This window comes from Rana temporaria, chromosome 10 (assembly GCF_905171775.1).
Source record: "Rana temporaria chromosome 10, aRanTem1.1, whole genome shotgun sequence".
In the NCBI taxonomy this organism is placed as follows: Eukaryota; Metazoa; Chordata; class Amphibia; order Anura; family Ranidae; genus Rana; species Rana temporaria.
In genome coordinates, this window is record NC_053498.1 from 95,855,153 (window position 1) to 95,878,305 (window position 23,153).

At 45.2% G+C, this 23,153-nt stretch overlaps 1 protein-coding gene and 1 pseudogene across 1 annotated transcript in view; one reads left to right on the top strand and one right to left on the bottom strand.

Moving 5' to 3' along the window:
* NUCB1 (nucleobindin 1) overlaps window positions 1-2,770 on the bottom strand; it is a 54,747-nt gene extending 51,977 nt beyond the window's left edge. Inside the window, exon 1 of the mRNA XM_040325756.1 lies at window positions 2,662-2,770. The gene's annotated coding sequence lies outside the window, so the exon portion shown is untranslated. The remainder of the gene's footprint in view (window positions 1-2,661) is intronic.
* An 8,277-nt stretch (window positions 2,771-11,047) lies between these two features.
* LOC120915345 overlaps window positions 11,048-23,153 on the top strand; it is a 55,071-nt pseudogene continuing 42,965 nt past the window's right edge.

Consider the following 23,153-nt stretch of genomic DNA (forward strand, 5'->3'; position numbering starts at 1 on the left):
CCGGCAATTTGTGGCAAATACCGCCGTTTTGACATGCCAAATCGCATGTCAAAACGCACCAGTGTGAACCAGGCATTAACTGGTTGCCGATCAGCCGCCGTCGTTTTACGGCGGCAGGTCAGCTCCCCTGCGCGAGAGCCCGTAGCTATACGTCTGCTCTCGCGCAGGCCACTAGGGGCGTGTGTGTGTGTGCGCGCCGCCGGAGGCACGCGCCCCCCGACTCCCTGGCACGCGCGATCACTCGTTACAGAGCGGGGACTGGGAGCTGTGTGTGTAAACACACAGCTCCCGGTCCTGTCAGGGAGAGAAATACTGATCTTCTCTTCCTACAATGTATGAACAGCGATCAGTCATTTTCCCATGTCAGTCCACCCCCCCCCCTACAGTTAGAACACACCCAGGGAACATACTTAACCCCTTCATCGCCCCCTAGTTTTAACCCCTTCACTGCCAGTGGCATTTTTATAGTAATCCAATGCATTTGTATAGCACTGATCGCTATAAAAATGCCAATGGTCCCAAAAATGTGTCAAAAGTGTCCGCCATAATGTCGCAGTACCAAAAAAAAAAAAAAAGCTGATCGCCGCCATTACTAGTAAAAAAAATAGATGAATAAAAATGCCATAAACATACCCCCTATTTTGTAAACGCTATAACTTTTGCGCAAACCAATCAATAAACGCTTATTGCAAAAAAAAATTACGAAAAATATGTAGAAGAATACGTATCGGCCTAAACTGAGGAAAATATTTTTTTATATATATATATATATATATATATATATATATATATATATATATATATATATATATATATATATATATATATATATTTTTGGGGGATATTTATTATAGCAAAAAATATTCTTTTTTTTTCAAAATTGTCGCTCTATTTTTGTATATAGCGCAAAAACTAAAAACCGCAGATGTGATCAAATACCACCAAAAGAAAGCTCTATTTGTGGGGGAAAAGAGGACACCAATTTTGTTTGGGAGCCACGTCGCACGACCGTGCAATTGTCAGTTAAAGCAACGCAGAGCCGAATAGCAAAAATCGCTCTGGTCTTTGACCAGCGATATGTTAGGTGGTTAAAGCGCTCAAAAATTCTCAAATAAAAATGACAGGAAAATCGCTACGCTCGGGTGTGAATGCAGTCTTAGAAAAAAAAAAACTCACCAGGTTTTACTGATCTGATCATAAACTGTATATTGTTTCTATGGAACAATCAGTAATCCAGTGTAAGATAAACAGAAAATGATACATCGGAGTGCAGATACTAATCTGGTAACTCGAGAAGGATGAATTCGATTGGTACTTGTGTCTACACAGAACATTTTACTTGTTGTGTCACAAGATCCTGAGTCTAAGGCTGCGGTCACACCTGAGCGTAGGTCGTTCGGTCGTTTTGTCGTGCGTTTGCATACAGCGTCATCCGACGTTTTTGTACTTCGACGTTTTTTATTTTAGCCAATAGGAAAAATGATCATCTTTTCATCACTTGTTGCTATGTTGGTAGATTCTTTTTATCTTCTGCCTGGGTGAAATGTTCTATTGATTAAAGCGACAAAACGCCCGTAGCAAACGCTCGTCGCTTAAATCGAGCGTTTCCATTACTTTCTATAGGAAATAGAAACGCTCAAAAACGCCCAAACCACCCGATTCGCGCGACAAAAAAGGGTCCGGAACTTGTTTGAGCTTCAGGCGTTCGGCGTCAGGCGTTTTGGAGTGGAGATGTGAACCATCTCCATAGGGAATAATGCATTTTTTCCCCCCTCTATCGTTTTTGAGCGTCGCGCTTCAGGCGAAAAAACGCTCAGGTGTGAATGCAGCCTAAACATCAGGAAATTATGATGATGTCCATAAGCAATGCATTTCACTTACCCAGGCAGGTCCTCCTCACACTACTACATAGAGCTAAAGAAGATTGTAGACATCTTAATGAAGACCATACACTATACAATCAGGTTATAAGGCGCTTTAGATTGAAAGCTCCTGTGGTCTGGTTCTTGTTTATTGTAGATTCTGTCCTCTGCACCCTTCTTGTATTTTCTGTACAACACTACATGATATGTTGGTGCTTTACAAGAGATAATAACGATAGAAATCAGCATGTAAACCATGAAATGCCCAGCCATTTGGGGTACCAATCCTCAGAGACCACTGACTAGACCCGACTATGGTCCTCAGATCAGATCACAGGGACACCAGCAATATAGAAGTCAGGTGTCAAACTAAAAACTGAACAAGATTTGTTTTTAAAGGTGACACTGCCTATGATCAGCCTGTGATCGGTGACTACAGACTGTGTCTATGCAGGGGAACACAGAGAAATCAGTACATGACAACCAATCAGCTTCTAGTTTTTATTTTTGAAGCTTAACTGAACAAGCTTAAGCTAAAATCTGATTGGTCCATAGACACAGCTGCTCCAGTTTCAGTAAACCCCCCAGCCTCATGGTGGTGCTTCTCCTATCTATCTCTATACTGATGGCTACAGACAAGACAACACATCACCCTCCTCCCTGTACAATGGACAGCACATCCCGATCCTGACATCGGTGACGCTGATGTGTCAGGAGCTCAGCCCAGGAATATGATGGCGATGAAGGTGACCACCATTAAGGTTTCTGTCCCATCACCCCACCCCGGGGACACACTCACCTGTCCGGCTCACGACAGCTCTCTGTCCTCCTGTAGTGGCGCCGCCTGGATGGAGCTCTCTAAACCTTCCACGACACCCTTCCGGCTAATGACGTCCCCATTACACGACACATGCCCACCAGAAACATGGCGGCGCCGCCGCGCACACTGATGACGTTGTACACAGCGCTGGGGTGGCTATGGTAACTGGTACACGGTGCTGGTGGCAGTTCTTGCTGGGAGTTAGCAGAAAGCCCAACACTGATTTCAATGCAGATGTTTGCTTCTTCAGTGTAGAGTCCAACCTAAGAACTGCATGTACAGACGAGACATTTAATACACTGCAGTTTGTATCAGTTTGTATACAGCCAGCACAGAGGGATCTCATAGAAGAATTCATTTATTTGTACCGTATATCCTTTGTATTCAGGGCAGGCCTTTGCGCTGTGCGGGTTGTGCGCCCGCACAGGGCGCCATGACAACAGGGGGCGCCGTGCGGCCGTCACAGCTCGCAGTCAGTCTACCCTGAATGATGTGTTGAATTGGGCAGGGGCGGCCGCCGCCCGGGTCACTGGCAGCCAGCACAGCTCTGCCTATATAGTAAAATGCTGGGCCTTGTAGTCCACCAATGCCTCCTATAGTAAAATGCACCAATGCTGTAGTGGTCAGTGTGTATTGTGTAGTGGTCAGTGTGTATTGTGTAGCGGTCAGTGTGTATTGTGTAGCGGTCTGTGGGTAGTTGATTGTGTAGCGGTCTGGGGGGGCGCCACAGGATTAGCTCGCACAGGGCGCCTGAACACCTAAGGCCGGCCGTGTTTGTATTCACACCTGGGCGATGCAGCGCGTTCCATTGCTGAGGCTCATGCGCAACACCATAGGACAGCCTGTTCACTGCCAAAACAGAAGAGGAAGGGTTGTACACACATTTCCTGCGCATTTCCTGCACCACCTCACAGCACACCAGGAACGTGCAGTCAGGGGAGGCAGGCAAGGCTATACCTCGCCTTCCATGAAAACATAAAAAAAAGCTCAAGGGTCATAGCTCAGCAACCTGGGATCACAGAGACCCCAAATTGGGGGGGGGGGGGGTAGGTAGCCAAAGTCCTACCCCACCACTGGTCAACATTTGGGGCTCCTATCCTCTATGGTTCCGGAGATACGGGGCTCCTTGCACAGCCTGTCAGAAGCTACATACAGAGCGATCGATCAGCTTAAATACAAGCTGGTCAGTGGCGGCTGGAGCTCAACATTTTTGGGGGGGGCGCAAACGGGAAAAAAATTGCAGCCTCACTGTGCCCATCAAATGCAGCCACTGTGCCATCAATTGTCACCACTGTGCCATGCCATCAAACGCAGCCACTGTGCCATCAATTGTCACCACTGTTCCATGCCATCAAACGCAGCCACTGTGCCATCAATTCGCACCACTGTGCCATGCCATCAAATGCAATCACTATGCCATCAAACACAGCCACTGTGCCATGAATTGTCACCACTGTTCCATGCCATCAAATGCAGTCACTATGCCATGCCCTCAAACGCAGCCACTGTGCCATCAATTCGCACCACTGTGCCATGCCATTAAACGCAGCCACTGTACCATGCCATCAAACGCAGCCACTGTGCCATCAATTGTCACCACTGTGCCATGCCATCAAACGCAGCCACTGTGCCATGCCATCAAACACAGCCACTGTGCCATCAATTGTCGCCACTGTGCACATTGATGTCATTGTGCCCTTTAATTGTCACCACTGTGCCCATTCATGCCGCTGTGCTTATTGTACCCACTGTGCCTATTGTCGCCACAGTGCCCATTGATGTCACTGTGCCCTTTAATTGTCGCCACTGTGCCCATTCATGCCGCTGTGCCAATTGCCCCTATTGTCGCCACTGTGCCTATTGTCGCCACTGTGCCCATTGATGTCACTGTGCCCATTGATGTCACTGTGCCCTTCGTCGCCGCTGTGCCCTGTAAAATGGCGCTCATGTCCGGCCATTTGAATAGAACAGCGGCAGCGGCGACAATAACATAGATTCATGCAATGCATGAATCTATGTTATTAGACTCAGTGGCGGTGAGAGCCAGAGGGGGCGGCGCATCAGCGCCCTCTATGGACGAACCGCCACTGAAGCTGGTACACTCTGTCTTCAGCAGACTGAGAGGATGAGATCACAGTGCCTTTCCTCACTTCTTGGCAGAGGCACTGAGCGCAAAGGACAGCTTTGAGACTTGGACCAATGGTAAAGTACCATTGGCCCAAGCTGTCCAATAAAAATGCTGCAGTGGAGGCACGCCTCTCACTGCAGTGTCATAGAAGGGGCATGTGTCTAAAAGACAAATGCTCCCTTCCAGCCCAGCCCTCTTAAAGCGATGATCCACCCAAAAGTGGAACTTCCACTCATTTGTCTCCTCCCCCCTCCGGTGCTATATTTGGCACCTTTTGGTGGGGTGGGGGGGGTACCTGTCTTTGTTCCCACTTCTGCGAGCCACAGCCGCTGCTGTTGACATCACCGCTCAGCTCCCTCCTCCTTTCCCTGCCTCCAGGCCAGTAGGGGAGAAGAGCAGAGCCTCGCACATGCGCAGTAGGGTTCCCGGCGTGAAGCTGTAAGGCTACACTGCCGGGTTCGCCTACCTGCAATGGCGGCGGCATGCACCGGAAGCATAAGCTGCAATGCTGACATTCCTGGACTCCAGGACAGGTAAGTGTCCTATTAATAAAAGCTGCAGTATGTGTAGCTGCTGGCTTTTAATTTTTGAAGGGTGGGCGGACCTCTGCTTTAATTACAAGGAGAAAACATGTTTAATGGGTATAGGATTTAGCCACAATCCCATGTTTTTCTCACACAGTACTGCATCCCAACTTTTTGGGAATTGGGGTTGTATGTACAATTATTAAAGCATAATTTTCCCCATAACAACTTGATAAAAAAATAATGTTCTTTAGCAAGGAACATACATTCCACATTAATAATCATGTTATCAAAATGAGTGTGTGCTGTGAATTGCCTCCAGCATTGCTCCTGTTTCTTCTTGATGGAGGCTGACATTTTGCTGAAGCCCAGAGCCCCTGAACAGCAGTAAATCATAAAGCGCAAATAAATCCATCAATTTAACGGTTTCAAAAAACAGTTACTTTCCTGGAATGCTGGGGTTGCTAACTGTCACATATGCTAGTGCTCTCAACCAAACTGTCAAACCATCAAATGTCTGGTGTCATAACTGATCACATGTGCAGCACCATGGCAGTTGCAGATCAAACAGAAGCAGCTTTCTTGTCTGTAAAGAATAGGAGGGTTTAATACCACTTTAGGACTGTCAGCGTATTACTGCATTTTAAACAGTGTAGACACTTAGGGCCAGATTCTGGTACATCTCCGCGGCGGCGTAACGTATGTAATTTATGTTACACCGCCGCAAGTTTTTCATGCAAGTGCTTTATTCACAAAGCACTTGCGTGTAAAGTTGCGGCGGCATAGCGTAAATCACCCGGCGTAAGCCCTCCTAATTCAAATTAGGGGGCGTGTAGCATTTAAATGAAGCGCGTTTCCGCGCCGAACGTACTGCGTATGTGCCGTCCGTAAAATAAACCCAGGGTGCATTGCTCCAAATGACGTCGCAAGAACGTCATTGGTTTCCATGTGAACGTAAATGGCGTCCAGCCCCATTCACGGACGACTTACGCAAACAACGTAAATTTCTAAATTTCGACGCGGGAACGACGGCCATACTTAACATTGGTTGCGCCTCATATAGCAGGGGCAACTTTACGCCGGGACAAGCCTAACGTAAACATTGTAACTTTACTGCGTCGGCCGTGTGTACGTTCGGGAATTTGCGTATCTAGCTAATTTGCATACTCGACGGGGAAAACGACGGACGCGCCACCTAGCGGACAAAAAAAAATTGCATTTAAGATCCGACGGCGTAAGAGACTTACGCCTGTCGGATCTAATGGATATCTATGCGTAACTGATTCTAAGAATCAGTCACATAGATACGACGGCCCAGATTAGGACTTACGACGGCGTACATGGCGCTGCGCCGTCGTAAGCCCTTTGAGAATCTGGGCCTAATTCTAAATGTTTTACACCTGCAATACTATGAAATTAGGACCTGCAGCCATGTTCATAGCGTAACAGACAGCTCCAAATGCACAAACTGTGCTCATTCACACTGTATGGGCAAGGGAACGATGTGAATGAGCCCCTCATTTTTTGAATTATTTGATTTTGTTAAAATATTTTTTTTACAATTTTCTAAATAACTGTTTTTACATATTTTTTTTACATTGCTAAGTGGGGGGGGGGGGCTCTAAACAGACCCCTAATGTCTCACTTTTGAGACAGAGAAATGAATTGAGGAATTAGTTATAAATGTACACAGTGAGTGATCGGTACCCCCCCCTCTCTGTTCTGAAACGATCCCCCTGCAGCCGGAAGGAGGGAGAGGAGGGGAAGCCGGAAACAAAGAAAGGTGCACACAGGATTGCCTGGGTAGCATGGGGATCATGGACACTCAAATTATGTTTGCTTTAAATAAAAGAGTGTTTAATGCTCAGAACAGATGTGACCATTATTCATGAATTCACGCAAAAACCCACCGCGCAACTGTGCCATGTTGTTTGGCCACATGCATAGGGCAACCATTTCATTTCAGTGGGCATAGGTGTGGCAGAGTAGCTCATGTACCTATTTGAGTGTTGAACTTTGTGTGATTTTTTTTTTAAGACATGTGCACTGCCGAAAATGTTCTTGTTTTCATTTCATTTGTTTTTTTTTCCGGGTCATTCGTTATGATCGAAATGTGTTATCTCTAAAAAAAAATTACTTCTGAAAAATTCTAATTAGTTACGTTCCATTTGTTTAGATGCACTATTTGTTATTTCGATAATTCGTAAAAAAACGAAATTAACCACTTCCATACCGGGCACTTATACACCTTCCCGCCCAGACCAATTTTTAGCTTTCAGCGCTGTTGCACTTTGAATGACAATTGCGCGGTCATGCTACACTGTACCCAAACAAAATTTTTATCATTTTGTACCCACAAATAGAGCTTTCTTTTGGTGGCATTTGATCACCTCTGGGATATTTATTTTCTGCAAAAAAAATAAAAAAATGACTGAAAATTTAGAAAAAAAACGTTTTTTTTTGTTTCTGTTATAAAACATTGTAAATAAGTACGTTTTCTCCTTCACTGATGGGCACTGATGGTACTGCACTGACGGGCACTGATAAGGTGGCACTGATGGGCACCGATGAGGTGGCACTGATGTGGTGGCATTGATGGGCACTAATATGCGGCACGGATGGGCGGCACGGATAGGCGGCATGGATGGGCTTGGATAGGCGGCACGGATGGGCACGGATAGGTGGCACAGATGGGCACAGATAGGCGGCACGGCTGTGCACGGATAGGCGGCACGGATGGGCACGGATAGGCGGCACGGATGGGCACGGTTAGGCGGCACGGATGGGCACTGATAGGCGGCACGGATGGGCACTGATAGGCGGCATGGATGGGCACTGATAGGTGGCACGGATGGGCATAGATGGGCACTATTGTATGTGTTGTACTAATGGATGCCAATCAGTGCCAAACAATGCCTGCCAATCAGTGATGCCCATTGTGGGCACTGATTGGCATCCATTGCTGCACTGATTGGCATCCATTTTTTGTGTCCTCATCCCTGGTGGTCTAGGGTGGCATACCTTTATTTTTTTAATTCCTGGTGGTCTAGTGGGCATCCCTGGTGGTCCAGTGGGCATCCCTGGTGGTCCAGTGGGCATCCTCGGGGGGGTTTGTGCTGATAATCGATCAGCACAAACCCCCCCCCTGTCACAGGAGCAGCCGATCGGTTCTCCTCTACTCGCGTCTGACAGACGCGAGTGAGGAAAAGCCGATTACCGGCTTTTCCTGTTTACATCGTGATCAGCCGTGAGAGACTCTTTACCTTGATCGGTGTTGTGGGGTGTCAGACTGACACCCTGCATCAACGATCGCCGCGATGCGCGCCCCCGGGGGCGCGCAGCTGCTCAGAATCCTGAGGACGTCATATGACGTCCAGTCAGGATTCTACAACCACTTTGCCGACGTCAATATGTCATTGGCGGGCGGCAAGTGGTTAAGAACGAAAATTAAAAAAACTAAAATAAGAACTAAATTCCGAAAATGTAAAAATCCAAAATAATAACGAACTAACAACTGTAGCTAACTAATAATGACTAAATATTAAATTATAGGTATTAGAGGCTGTTAGAGAACGTAACAAATACGAATTCATCTGAAGTTATGAATTATCCGAAACAATGAATGCTGCATCTAAACGAATGGAACGTAACAAATTAATAATAATAAAACGTTTTATTAATATTATTTATTATTATTAATTTGTTACATTCCATGCGTATAGATGCGACATTCGTTATTTCAGGTGATCAATCCCTCGGTGTCCGGCTACCTCGATCCCCGGTGGTTTGTCCAGGCCCTTTTGAACCGCCAGCCTCTCAATGGCGCTCCTCAGACCGACTCCCCACCGAACAGCAATACAGCTTGGGATCCTCAAAGGTGGGAACCCAGTCGCTCACTGGGCTCCCGTCGCTGTTCAGATGCTCCAGGCCAGCATGGTCCCGGAACCAGGAACACCGCGTGGCACGCACGCCCCGCCCAGGTACGCCATAACGCCGGGGCACCGTGGCGTAGCCACCCTTAAGGTGGGTGCCACACTGGACGAAGAAGACGAACCAGAACCAATGGCGTCTGCCCCATAAATACCCCTCAACAGCATGCACCGCGAGGACAAACCCTTGTGATTGGCTGCTGGGAAAGAGCACCCAAACCTTGACTCCACTGCTGCCACCTGCAGCACCGGGGCTGGAAGAACATCCCAGTACAGCAGAATGGGCTCACAGCACAGCCAAGCTGAGACAGAAACCGCATTTTGCAACTAACAATCTGGATCAGAGTTTAACTACACTCTGATCTACCCTTAAATTTAACTAGCACCAGTACTATAAAGTACATAGGCGCTACATGTATATTTGTCATTCTATATTTAACCACTTAAGGACTCCTTCACGCTGATATACGTCAGTAGAAGGGCACGGCTGGGCACATCAACGTATAGGTACGTTGTCCTTTAAGCCCAGCCGCGGGGTCGCGCCCGCGACCCGGTCTGAAGCTCCGTGACCGTGGGACTCGCGGACCCGATCGCTGCTGGAGTCCCGCGATCGGTCCCCGGAGCTGAAGAACGGGGAGAGCCGTGTGTAAACACGGCTTCCCCGTTCTTCACTGTGGCTCTATCATCGATCGTATCATCCCTTTTATAGGGGGACACAATCGATGATGTCACACCTACAGCCACACCCCCCTACAGTTGTAAACACACTTCAGGGAACACATAACCCCAACAGCGCCCCCTGTGGTTAACTCCCAAACTGCAACTGTCATTTTCACAATAAACAATACATTTTAAATGCATTTTTTGCTGTGAAAATGACAATGGTCCCAAAAATGTGTCAAAATTGTCCGAAGTGTCCGCCATAATGTCGCAGTCACGAAAAAAATCGCTGATCGCCACCAAATTTTTTTTTTATATATATATTTTTGGGGGGAATTTATTATAGCAAAAAGTAAAAAATATTGCATTTTTTTCAAAATTGTCGCTCTATTTTTGTTTATAGCGCAAAAAATAAAAACCGCAGAGGTGATCAAATACCACCAAAAGAAAGCTCTATTTGTGGGGAAAAAAGGACGCCAATTTTGTTTGGGAGCCATGTCGCACGACCACGCAATTGTCAGTTAAAGTGACGCAGTGCCGAATCGCAAAAAGGGGCAAGGTCCTTTAGCTGCATTTTGGTCCGGGTCTTAAGTGGTTAAAGAGAAACAGTCTCCCGGAGCATATGGAAGAATCCTGTATTTATTTTTTATTGCATCTAAAGTACAGTTAACCCCTTGTGTTTCCAGTCGTGTGTCATCATTGGGGACTGGCCATTGGGACTTTCGGGCACTGCCCGAGGGCCCCATGCCACTAGGGGGCCCCATCAGGTTTCTCAGGCTCAATAAAACCAGGGACAGTATGTAACAATCTGTGTTTTTTTTACATCTGTCCCTGCTATGTCTTAAACCGACATGCTTTTGATGTGAAAATGCTGAGATTTTAGCTGCCCTGCCTCTGCACTGCCTCCTGGCTTGGTGGCCATCTGTAAGCCCAGGGGCCCCATAATCTTCTATTTGCCCGGGGGCCCCATGGGTTGTCAGTCCACCCCTGTGGGGAGGTATATTTTTGCCATTTCATACAAGTAGGGTTTGTGACCAGGTTTATAAGCCATGTTAAGAAAGCTGATTAGGAGGATGCTAATTTACTGATGTCTATGGGATTACGTGCACACTGTGCCCTCCCTCTGTACAGATTTATGTCTGTCCTGAGAAAGGCTAATACTGAGCATTACATTGCTTCCAAGCCTGCTGAATCTGCTCTGCCTCCAGGTATGACATCCACAAGCTTTTCTATGGACCGATCAGATTTGTCACAGGAGCACTGTGAAATGTATTCAGTTTCATACTTGTCAATCTGTTTGCATCTTGTAGATGGCGTTGGATACTGAAGATCCTCACACTGTCTGGAAAAAAGAAACGTAAGTACTATTCTTTTATCATCTGAGATTATTGAGCATTACCCTCATCTTCGACAACTCAGGTTAGTTAGTCTCCAGTGTTCTGTGCTCAGACAAAATACTACATATACTACATGTATTTCCCATTGCTGTCAATCATATGACAGCTTTCACTGTGTAGTACAAGGTGAGAAGTAAAAGCTAACATTGGACAACTCTCCTGTCTCCCTTTTGATCACAGTTATACATATCAGTCAAACATGTCTGCAGCAAGGACTTTCTGTGCTGTGCATAGCAGCCAATTAGATTCTTTCTTTAGTTAGTTAACGTTTGCAGTGGAGTCTTAGGCCCAGATTCACAAAGACTTACGACGGCGTATCTCCAGATACGCCGTCGTAAGTCCGAATTGCCGCCGTCGTATCTATGCGCCTGATTCATAGAATCAGTTACGCATAGATTTGGCCAAGATACGAGCGGCGTAAGTCTCCTACGCCGTCGTATCTTGGGGGCATATTTACGCTGGCCGCTAGGTGGCGCTTCTGTTGATATCCGCGTTGATATGTAAATGAGCAAGATTCGCGACCGTACGTACGCCCGTCGCAATTAGTTACGCCGTTTATGTAAGACATTACGCCGGCGTAAAGATAAAGCAGGTCTCTAGGTGGCGCAGCCCATGCAAGGTATGGACGTCGGAACAAGCATATCTTTTTACGTCGTTTACGTAAGTCGTACGTGAATGGGGCTGTGTGTAGGTCACGTTCACGTCACAGGCATTAAGTTGGCGTATCTTAAGTGGGCGTAAATACGACGTGATACTGAGCATGTGCGCGCATGGGCCGTTCGTTCGGCCATCTACATGGGTCATGCTTAATTTAAATACAACACGCCCACGACCTGCCTACTTTGAATTACGCACGCTTACACCGGCCGATTTACGCTACGCCGCTGTAACTTAGGATGCAAGTGCTTTGTGAATACAGCACTTGCCTCTCTAAGTAGTGGCGGTGTAGCGTAAATAAGATACGCTACGCCGGCACAACGTAAAGCTGCCCTACGTGAATCTAGGCCTAAAAGTGTAACTATGAGGGAAATAAAATTTGACATATAAGACCCAGTCTGTCACTCACTAGCATTAACAGAGCCATCTTGGTTTTTCTGAGTCTTCTCTGTAACAGTTGTTTTACCTGTTGATACTGCCAGTGAGTCTGTTATTTATCTTATGTTCATCAAAGGACACAATTCTGACTTATTCTTGACCATGGGGTTATAGTGCCACCCTTAGAAGTAGTAAGAGCGAGGAATGTCGCCTGCACAACCGGGATCTCCAAAAAATGGGTCCAAAACTTTAATCAGTGATCCCATTATTACAGCAGAAAGCAGCATTTCGGAGCCACACAGGACCCCTTCATAAAGCATCTTATCACATGCCTGACGAAGGGGTCCCGTATAGCTCCGAAACATTGCTTTCTGCTGTAATGATATGATCACTGATTAAAGTTTTGGATCCATTTTTTGGAGATCCTGATGTGCTGGCGACATTTTTTCTCTGACTACATACGGTTCCAGTCGGCGGTCTCTTCAGCACCCACTTGCAAGTACAGTAATGTGTGCGTTGGGAAAATTGCGTTGGAACCTTTAGGAGTAGGACACTAGGCCGAAAAAAAACACAGCATCCCCTATGGGCAGTTCTAGCTGGCAGTGAAACCCCCCATCTGCGATAGACAGCTCTGTTTTTTTTTGCCTAGTGTAAGAGTAAGGCTTTGTACACACGATCGGATTTCCATCGGACAAATCCGTGGATTTCTGTCCGAAGGGCGTTGGCCGTGAACTTGTTCTGCATACAGCATACACAAAACTACATTGTTTTTCAGCTCTTTAGCGCCACCCTTTGGGTAACGTCTGCTAATATTGTCTGATGATTAGCATTGGTTCCAAGCATGCGTGTTTGTACTTTGGATTTTAGTCCGACGGAATTTTGTTCACACGATCGGATAATCCAATCCAACAAACGCATTTGTTGTCGGACAATTTTGTTTTTCCCCGTTTTTGTTTTTTCCTTTGGATTCTTCCTGTGAAGATCATCAATCAACTGGGTGACAGGATGGATAATCTAGATATAAAATAAATTAGCCTGCAACCTGGTGCATTCCAAGTCCCAAATTCTTTATAAGGCCACATTAAAAGAGTTGGAGATGCTTTCAAGGAGGCTGACATGGCTGAAACATGTTAGCTATATTGTGCTGCTTTTAATGTAGCCTAATAAAGAATTTGGAACTTGGAAAGCACCAGGTTGCCATCTAGTTTCTTTAATGGATTGATGCCTTGGAAGCACAAACTGCAGCCATGAGCACTGGCCCTCAGCAATCCATGTGATAACAGAGCAGTTGAGCGTGGGAAAAGGTTTGTAGAGTTTGTCACTGTGGATAATCTAGATCCAGTAGTTACCTCAGATTAACTAGCAAACGCATGCAGACCACTAGCTACTGTACATGGAGGGTCAGCTATGACAGCCCAATCCCGGGGCAGGGCAGCCGATGAGTTGTTCCTGTCTGGGGACATATATGACTAAGCTACTGCTGTTCATATTACAGTGTTCCCCTGGCTGACAGTCCTCCCACCTAGGTGGTAGGTATTCATCCCCCTCCCCTATTTAGCAGGTGTGTGGGGGGCTGCGGGTGGTCGGTCCAGTGGGGTCTCCTCCTCCCCACTTCACCCAGCCACGTTTTTGTTCTGTGCTCCCTTCCCCGTATCTTTCCTTGGCCGGCGGTTGTATGGGCTGGCTCTTGTACCTTGATCATACGTTTTTTACATATCTGGGGCGGACACCGGGTGTGAGTGGTCCGAGCGCTCTGTGGGGTCTTGGGGGTTTGCTTGGGGAATGCTCTGCATGCTGGAGCTAGTGGACCAAGTCATAAAGGATCACAAGCTTGCGTGTGCTGCATCCTTGGATATGGTTCCATTAATTTGAAGACTATACGTTTTGGGCCATGGTGCTGCACTGAGTACTTTGGCTTAAGTGTTAGTCAGTGGACCAGACTTCTTAGAAGGAGCTGGCATGGTTGCTCTTCCAGGACAAGCAGCTCCTTGGTGCCACACGGGATAACATTATCAAATACTTACGGAAAGGAAAGTTTCCTTCTCCTGCAAGTCCTTTCAGGCCCCCTCAGGAGTCCCAAAAAATGTAAATGACCTCACCGGTCTAATGAGCCGTGGACATGCCTTTCATGGCATAAAGGTTTACACCCACCTGTTTACACCAAGGTCAGGGGCGGTCTTCATTGTTTCACAGACCCCTGGATTTCCCTAATTTCCAACAATTGGGTTTGCGAACTGTTACCTTTGGGCTACAAAACAGAATTTCTTTCCTATCCACCAGACTGGTTCTTCCTTCCACTCTTCTTCTCTCCACCGTCTCGTTTACAAGATCTTTCCGTGGTTGTGCAGGACTTGCTTCTTCAGGGCATGATAGCCCCAGTCCCACGCCTGGAGGGGTTCTGGTGGGTGTTTTATTCCAACTTGTTTATGGTTCCAAAGAAGGAAGGGGTCTGGCCGTTCCTGGGCCTCAAGGTCCTGAATTATTTTGTCAGGATACACAAGCTCAGGATGGAATCCATTTGTTCTGTGGTGGATTTCTTGGGCTCCAGAGACATCGGAGCTGGATAACAGTGATTGCTGTATTTTATGGTAGAGGGAACGCATTACAACCTTGTGGCTCTCCTCTTTGATAGTTTCACTGTGTTGCAGCGCACATCCTTTATTAGGGTGCATTGCAGTTCCATTCAGAATGATTAGTACCGCACCGTACCGCACCAACCTATTGCTGCAAGGCAGGGGTCAAGACCTGGGGAAAGAAGTGTGGGAACTCCCACCCAAGATCCACTCCCCCACCAAAAAAAATAAATGATACGCTCATATGCATAATTACTAAACCGCATGTTTGTTCTTTTTTCGATCCACTGTACCCTAGTAATCCTTTATGTTACTAGGGTACATAAAGCAAGTTCTTTCTAAATCCCGCGATAATTCGCGGCAGACCGCTGCAATTTCTCCTGGGAACAATGACAAAAGCTCCCAGGAGACATTGCGGCATCGAGGAAGTGACGGAATACCCGCATACTACTCGATGAATCCATATACAGGAAGCGGCCAGTAACATAAAGGATTACTAAGGTTCGCCTGCCCCTGACAGTGACTCGAGCTGGGCATCGATGCTTAGTGAAGGATTGGCTCGGGCGGCTCGGCTGCTCTCAGCTGCTCTAGTCCTGCAAAGGGAACTGCGTTCCTGCTGTGAAAAAAGTGCAGGAACTCTGTTCCCGCAAGACTTGAGCCCTGGGTGTGTCTGTTAACACTTGCCATACCACACTAAAATATTGCGAATAGATCCTAAAGCTAGGTTCACAAATTTTCATGAATTTTTACTCCAATTGATGTCTAATCTCTCCAACATAAAGTAAACCCTGTATTTATGACAAAAAGCCCTCCACAGTGTGATATGCAATAATATAAGGACAAAATCCAGTGGTGAATTATATGAAAATGTCTTCCACTCGGTTATTGATTGGATTGAACTATATTATTGCATATCACACTATGGGGGGTTATTTGTAATAAATTAATGGTTTACTTTACATTGCACTGCACATGCACTGACCTTTAGCGCTGTATTTTTATTTTTTTAAGTTTGTTTGAGAATTTGTTTTATATCTACCGCTGCAGTTGGCAATACAGCACTAATGCCGCGTACACACGATCGGTTCGTCTGATGAAAACGGTTTAACTTTTTGGTCAATCTCAATGCGTTGTGATTTAAAAGAGCCACCTGAGGGTCAGAGTGCAAAGAGGTGTTAAAAAGATGGATGAGTGAGTCTCTGGAGACCTTTACCTGAAAGTATGATGCTTAGGATTTTATGCCTACAAAAAGGGGTTGGGACTTTATATGAGATGTGTTTTTAGTGGAACAGAGTGCCTCCACAGATCTACCACCGACCAGTTTAATTATGCATTGTCATTCTTTGACTAGCTGACCCAGTTTGAGTTGGTCTGCTTTCAGTTTGGTGGTATTTTGGTTTGGTAGGCCAGTTTTTTGTTCCACTCCTACTTTTCTTTTGATTTCCAGTGCTCTCTTTTGCTAGACCAACTTTAGGTAGGGGCGGCTTTAGGTTATCACCTGCCCCCTATCTATTGATTAGCACACCTGTGCTCCTTTTCAGGAGACCTTAAAATTCATAGGTAGGACCAGGGGCGGACTGACCATTGGCACTCTCGGGCACTGCCCGAGGGTCCCATGCCACTAGGGGGCCCCATCAGGGTTGCCAGGCTCAATAAAACCAGGGACAGTATGTAAAAATCTGTGTTTTTTTTACATCTGTCCCTGATATGTCCAAAACCAACATGCTTTTGATGTGAAAATCCTGAGATTTTAGCTGTCCTGCCTATGCAATGCCTCCTGGCGTGGTGGCCATCTGTAAGCCCGGGGGCCCCATAATCTTCTATCGCCCAGGGGCCCCATGAGTTGTCAGTCCACCCCTGGGTAGGACCTGCAGCTTTACAGAGTGCCTTGTCGCTGGCCTGCAGCTTCCCAGGTATCTGCAGATACGTGCAACTAAACCTCTGTTTTTATTTACATACATTTAGACAGATTAATTTGGTTTAGTGCTTTTTTGGTTTACAACTTTGAGCCTGGCTAATATGGAAACATTTTTTATATTCCATATATATATTTAATTGCATACTGCTAAAAACGCATCTCATATAAAGTCCCAACCATTTTTTGTATCTATTTACAGGGATGGAGGCCTGTGGTAGTTCTATCATAGGCCTCATTTAAAGTCCCAACCCTATCCCCCCCTTGTTTTTGAACAGGATGTTATGCCTATCCTCCATGAGCATTGTGCCCATCCCCTTCTAAAGTGACAGGTGCTCTTGAAGTCGCCCTCCCAGCCTACATAATCCAGTGAATAAGGAATTTAATAATTGTGTTTTCAGCTTTCTCTGTCATCATTAGGAGTAGGATGATACAATCTATAAGAATGGCAGCTTGTATGAGAGCTAGGAAAAAAGAGACCAATTATAAGTGAGGCACATTTATATTATGTGATAGCTTAGCCCACCATCTCGGTACAGAACAAATTCCTGGCTTATTTATAGTGGGATGCGGCGAGCACCCACGATGTCATTGTCACTCACTCTGTAATATCTGGGAATGGCAGGCAATTATTCAGCAGTGAATCCCTGGCCTGCATCTCAGTTATGTGTTTTCATTAGAATGGTGGTGTTTTATGAGTGGCACGGCGACTCTTTGTCTTCCTTGCCTCATTTGTTGAAATTAAAGTGAAAATATACATAATTGTTTTAACCAAGTCAAAATTTGAAGCCCCAATATTAATTTTTTTCAAAATTGTCGCTCTATTAAAAACCGCAGAGGTGATCAAATACCACCAAAAGAAAGCTCTATTTGTGGGAAAAAAAGGACGCCAATTTTGTTTGGGAGCAATGTCGCACGACCGCGCAATTGTCAATTAAAGCGACGCAGTGCCGAATCGCAAAAAGGGGCCAGGTCCTTTAGCTGCATAATGGTCCGGGGCTTAAGTGGTTAAGATGGATCGGCGTTTAGGCACATACACTTGTTTCCATTATGATCTGGGCCCCAGATCATAATGGAAACAAGTGTATGTGCCTAAACGTGTTTCATTGGCGATCCATCTTAACCACTTAAGCCCCGGACCATTATGCAGCTAAAGGACCTGGCCCCTTTTTGCGATTCGGCACTGCGTCGCTTTAATTGACAATTGCGCGGTCATTCGACGTGGCTCCCAGACAAAATTGGTGTCCTTTTTTTCCCACAAATTGAGCTTTCTTTTGGTGGTATTTGATCACCTCTGCGGTTTTTATTTTTTGCACTATAAACAAAAATAGAGTGAACATTTTGAAAAAAATGAATATTTTTTACTTTTTGCTATAATAAATATCCCCAAACAATATATAAAAAAAAATGTTTCCCTCAGTTTAGGCCGATACGTATTCTTCTACATATTTTTGTTAAAAAAATAAATCACAATAAGCGTTTATTGATTGGTTTGCGCAAAATGTATAGCGTCTACCAAATAGGGGATAGTTTTATTGCATTTTTATTAATAATTATTTTTCTAGTAATGGCGACGATCAGCGATTTTGATCATGACTGCGACATTATGGTGGACACATCGGACACTTTTGACACTATTTTGGGACTATTGTCATTTTTACAGCGAACAGTGCACTGGTTACTGTAAAAATGACACTGGCAAAGAAGGGGTTAACCAGGAGGGGGCGCTGTAGGGGTTAAGTGTGCCCTAAGAGAGTGTTCTTACTGTGGGGGGGCGTGGCTGTGCGTGTGACGTCACTGATCGTCATTTCCTAACACAGGGAACAGACGATCAGTGACAGCCACACTTGGAAGCACGGGAAGAGGTTTGTTTACACTCACCTCTCCCCGTTCTTCCTCTCTGTGACCCTTGAAATATTTTGCAGGTCTTTGGGAACCCCTGCTAATACCAATTTATTGGTGGTCAGTGGAAAAATGCCCCTCACATTGATGGTTAGTAGAGAGAATAGCCCCCTTGCATTGGTGGTCAGTGGTAAAATTCCCCTCACATTGGAGGTCAGTGAGAAGAATGCTCCTGATATTGGTGGTCATTGGGAAGGATGCCCCTTACATTGGTGGTCAGTGGGAAGAATGCCCCTTACATTGTTGGTCAGTGAGAAGAATGCACCTTACATTGTTAGTCAGTGGGAAAAATTCCCCTTACATTGCTGATCAGTAGGTAGAATGGATATTACATTGGTGGTCAGTGGAAAGAATGTCCTTTACAGTGGAGGTCAACGTACTAAACACTTAATATAAAGCACAATTAAAATAAACAGCAAAAAAAAAAAGAAATAGAAGAAAGAAGTGGTCTAAACACCCATAAAATACACAATGTCCTTGAAAGTCTTATCACCCTAATCGGTGAATAATCAATTGTAATAATGAAAAAAGTTCAACATACTTGAAAAAGTATAGTATACTACAATGTCCCCTTTTGAAAGGTCAACAACTCAACTGAAGTGATATCTCACATGTTGAAAGTGAGGATAAGGTTCTCCTCATCAAAGATGTTCCATACAGGGAGTAAATAGTGGGGTAAAGCAAGTATCAGACCGGTTTGGCCATCTTCCTAAGAGAACTCTGGTACAGACTGCAACAGTGACAAAACGCAGTTGCACTAGTGCGGGGGTTTAAGGCGTTAAAACAGTTAATCAAGAGGTGATACAATGCTGCCTCATTGCCTGTCAAAAGCCATCTGAAAAGCTGCGGGACCCTCCGGCATGCATAGTGACATCACAGGAACAGCTTCACCCAACATGTTTCCTCTAAATAGGCATCATCAGGAAAATATTACATTATGAAGCTTCTCCTTTCTTGTTTTAATGCCCCTGCTGAGAATTGGTTAAAGGCAAGGTGCGTGGTCCTAAATACATGCATAGTGGTGTGAGCTGTGTAGTCAGCCAATGGATTTTCCCTACTGGGGATCAGCCAGTGATTGGAGTTGCCCGTTTTGCTGCAGATAGAGCACATATGATCTCTGAGGCCCCGTACACACGACCGAGTTTCTCGGCAGAATTCAGCCAGAAACTCGGTTCAGAGCTGAATTCTGCCGAGAAACCCGGCCGTGTGTACACTTTCGGCCGAGGAAGCCGACGAGGAACTCGGCGAGGAAATAGAGAACATGTTCTCTATTTCCTCGTTGTTCTATGGGAGAACTCGGCCCGCCGAGCTCCTCGGCGGCTCCAGGACTGAACACGCCGAGGAACTCGATGTGTTTGGCACGTCGAGTTCCTCGGCCGTGTGTACGGGGCCTTATTGGGATCTTTATATCGGGCAACCAGCTTTGCATGTAGATATATGGTTGCACGTTATACTCTGGACTTTTTGCACTTTTAGACTGGATTGTATATGGTTTTATAACAATTTTGTGTATATATATATATATATATATATATATATATATATATATATATACACACAGTATATGAATTCAGGTTGGGCTTTATTTACTGATTTATTGGTATTGTTTAAATCAGTGTTTCTCAACTTCTTTTCAGTCTCGAGGCACCCTTTAAAAGTTATTGACAGTCTCGAGGCACCCCAATCTAAAATGTAAAAACTTTTCTAATAGAAAACTTTTCCAATAGTTTTGCACAACACAGCAACATTCACTCATAAGACACCCAACATTAGAGGCGACTTATTCTTTCAAAGCAAATACACTTTTGCAAACAGGTACTCACCAGAACATTTGAACATTGCATACGTTTGGAACCGAATAACAAACCCCATAAAGGTTTATATGCAAGTAATTGGGCATACAATGATTATGGGGATCTGGGTACTGCCCCGGAGAATATGTATCAATTAAAAAAAAGTTTGTAAAAACCGTCATTTTAAAATGAGCAGTGATTTATTGATGCTTAAAGTGAAAGCATAAATATAAAAAATTCCTTTCAATATAGTGCCTAGGGGGGTCCTCTTAGTCTACCTGTAAAGTGGCACATCTGTACTGTGTATAGAAGCAGCTGCAGATATAATTGCATTTATAAAGCCCAAAAAAAATGTAATTTTCCCTACAAGCTTTCTTTATCTTGTAAGCAATGCCTTGCGGAGCCAGTCTGTATGATTATGCTACAATGTAGTGCACTGGGAACAATTATTAGGGATTTTTTGGATAAATTCTGGTGTTTCTTCCACAGACTTTTGATAGAAGTAAGGCCTTGTACATCCGTTTCCAGCGGATAAATCCTCTGGCGGATTTGGATCTGATGGCTGTACACACCATCAGATCGAAATCCCCGCGGAATACATCTGCGGTGACGTGGCCGCGCCATCGCCGCAACGATGACGCAGCGACGTGCGCGACCCTGGAAGGTAAATACTTCCACGCATGTGTCGAATCATTACGACACATGCGAGGGATGGGAGCGGACGGACTGATCCGGTGAGTCTGTACAGACGACCGGATCAGTCCGCTGGACTGGATTCCAGCGGATAGATTTCTTAGCATGCTAAGAAATTTTTATCCGCTGGGAATCCGTCGGCTGGATTTTTATCCGCCTGAAAATGTTCGCTAGGCCGTACACACGACCGGATCTATCTGCTGGAACTGATCCGCGGATCAATCCCAGCGGATCGATCCGGTCGTGTGTACGAGGCCTAACAGGTGTGACAAAAATGGAATTTGTCGTTTGGCGCCTTCACACCATAACCCTACAGAGGTGCTCTTGATGAAAGCAAGAAATAGCCTTGCTGTCAAAAATTGCAATGATATGCACTTGTCAAACAGGTATGGAAAAATTGGTCTTTGGGTGTCATTGGCACCTTCACGCTGTAACCCTATTGTGTCCATGAAACCTACATCAAAAAAATTCTTCCAGATGAAATCAACCCAAAAACACTTAAAGCGGGGGTTCACCCAAAAATAAATTTGTAACATTACATTCAGCCGTGTTGACCGTATTTTCACTGCCGCTTCCGAGTATGTCTTCTGCGGGACTGGGCGTTCCTATCTGATTGACAGGCTTCCGACTGTTGCATACAGCACGTCACGAGTTGCCGAAAGAAGCCGAACGTCGGTGCGGCTCTATACGGCGCCTGCGCACAGACGTTCGGCTTCTTTTGGCAACTCGTGACGCGTAGTATGCGACGGTTGGAAGCCTGTCAATCAGATGGGAACGCCCAGTCCCGCAGAAGACATACCCGGTAGCGGCGATGAAAATACGACATGTAGTTGTCATTAGGACAACTCGGCTGAATGTAATGTTAAAAATGTATTTTTTGGGTGAACCTCCACTTTAATTATGCTCCATTCACACTAATGCTTTTTTTTATGCATTTTACATTTTGCAGAAATGCAGGGAAATTTTTTAACAATGCTTTTTTGTGCCTCTGCGTTTTTGGAAAGGGTCAGGGACTTTTTTTCCTGCAAAAAGCAGCGTTTTGCATGTGATAGAATTCAATGGACCCGCATCCAAAACGCAAGTACCGCATTTTTACCGCGATTTTGCTGCGATTTGCATTTTTTTTAACCAGTTTATAGCTGGTTGTTAAAGAAAATGTAAAAAAAATTAAATTGATGTAAAAAAAAATTAAACCGCAAATCGCTGTAATATCGCGGTAAAAACGCACGTCAAAAAACGCAGCAAGCACCGCAAAAAGCACTGCAAAAACGCTAAAAAGCGACATGCATAGATGTGAATCGAGCCTTAGTGACATCAGCATCAGGGGCTTCAAAGCTGCAGCAGCACTGAATACCCTTTTGGAAAGCACGCTGCATGCAGGGCAGCCTAGCAGCTCAAGTGGTCTATTCTCATGACCCAGTAAGCCAGTGGATCGTCGACTGGAAAGCTCTCCATCTCTGTTTTTGCCCCTAGATAATCATCTACAGTGTGATGCAGATGCTGCCGATTAGATATGGAAGCTGACAGCCCTGGTCGGCGAGGACTACTAAAATTGTGAAATGCATTCGATAAACTCCTCTTTAACCTCCCTGGCGGTATGATTCTGTCTGGAATTTCGTACCAAAAGCGGTACAATTATTTTGCAAGGAAATTTGGCGTTTTATACTGTAGGCCTGCAATTCTTAGGAATAACTCATTTAAATCTGACCAAACAAGAGTCTAGTAGGCATCCCGGGTATGAATTTGTTTTAAAAACAAATTTATAAATTATAATATAATAAATAATTATAAATAATTATAACAAATAATAATATAATTATAATCTATAGTTTTGCAGGCAGAAAGAACAGTTTTTATTATATAAAAGAACATGTAGGACACTGGGCAGACCACTAGGGACAAGGGGGGTGTGTATTTTTTAC